Source organism: Apteryx rowi, unplaced genomic scaffold (genome assembly GCF_003343035.1).
Source record: "Apteryx rowi isolate R43461 unplaced genomic scaffold, aptRow1 scaffold_252, whole genome shotgun sequence".
NCBI lineage: Eukaryota > Metazoa > Chordata > Aves > Apterygiformes > Apterygidae > Apteryx > Apteryx rowi.
In genome coordinates, this window is record NW_020448886.1 from 868,095 (window position 1) to 869,626 (window position 1,532).

Consider the following 1,532-nt stretch of genomic DNA (forward strand, 5'->3'; position numbering starts at 1 on the left):
GGCTGGATTGCATTTGTTCGCCCGGTTTGAGCCGCTTTGGTAGACGCCTCTTTTTTTCCCCTCTCTCTCTCTCTCTTTCACTCTCTCTCCCCCTTTTCTTGTCACTGATCTGCAAGGAGGGAGACCAGCATCACCGCCGCCACCATCACCACAGCCTCCGCCGGCGGAACCAGCCTTCTCAGTCCAGTGGACTCATGCCAGCCCATCACAGTTTACTTTGGCGCACCAATGACTCGGGACAATCGCTACTTATTTCTATCAATAGAAAGTGTTGTGTCAATAACGCAGCCAAGATCTCGCCAATCGTTAACTTCCAAGAGGAGAAGGTAAACTAGATAATTGCTCAATTCGCTTCCAACAGTCAACAGGAAAAGTTTTTTCCCCCCCAGTAAGCGGCTACTTTTCATTGGCGCCCGCGCCTCCCCCGCCCAGGGAAGGAGGTGTCTCTCTCCTTCTTCGTCCCTCTCCCCTCTGCCTCTCTCTCTCTCTCTCTCGCTTTCTCTCTCTCTCTTTTTTTTTTCTATTTTTTTTATTATTTGCAATCTGCTTAACCAGGCTTTAGAGGCCAAGCAAATCCGAGATCAATTTTCTTGTTTGGCTTTAAGTGACATCATCTAAAATCATTGTCCAAGTGCTAAATAGGGATGTGAAACTCAATTCAAGGGCAAGCGCCAGGGTATATTTGTCAAACGAGGTGCTGCAGAAGAAGCGGCTGGAGGGGAAGCTGGTTGTTTCCTTGCCACTTTCCAGCCCAAGCTCTCTTTGTGCGTGGGTGGGTGTGCGTCTGACAGAGGGAGGGAGATGACTGCTCTGCTCCGGGGACTGCTCCTGATCTGCTCACTACTTTAAAGAACAAGGTCAGGTGGCTGTGAGCTTTTGGAAAACGCAGTAAATGAGTGCGGAACTTGCAATAGCTAGATGGCGAGAGCAACGCAGGGGTATGTGGAAACCACCGAGGGCCAAATCCAACGTGTGCTTATGAGCAAAAGGGTGAATCAAAACCTTGGGCTGGGGGAGAGAAGGAAAAGGAGGTAGGAATAGGGAGCACCTTTAAAATATGAAACATTAGTTACATATATAGAACATAAACTGCGTAGACACTAGGTATAGCCTCTCTGCCAGTAAATAATACCTGCACTACACAAATAAATGCCAAAAACTCAGGATCGATATAGACACACACACAGAAATATATGATCCAAAACACACACACATCCCTATGTGTATACCTGAATAGATGTAGTCCCCATGTATTCAAGCTTGCAGGCCCTGTTCTGGAAGGGTAACTAACGTCTCAGGTGTTCATAGCATCAGCGAAGCGGGGCGGCTGGGGGAGCGGACAAGGATGGTTATGGGTAGGGTGGCTTGTATATTCCCCCTCACACACACACCGACACCACCAAAAGACAGTCTAGGGACAGAACAAGGTTTCGTTTCGCCCGCCGACCTGTGATTCACTTGGCTGGTGAACCAGAAGCCTCTCCCGAAATCCCGAGGAGCCGCCGAGCCCCCCGTGGAGGCCCGGCAGCCCC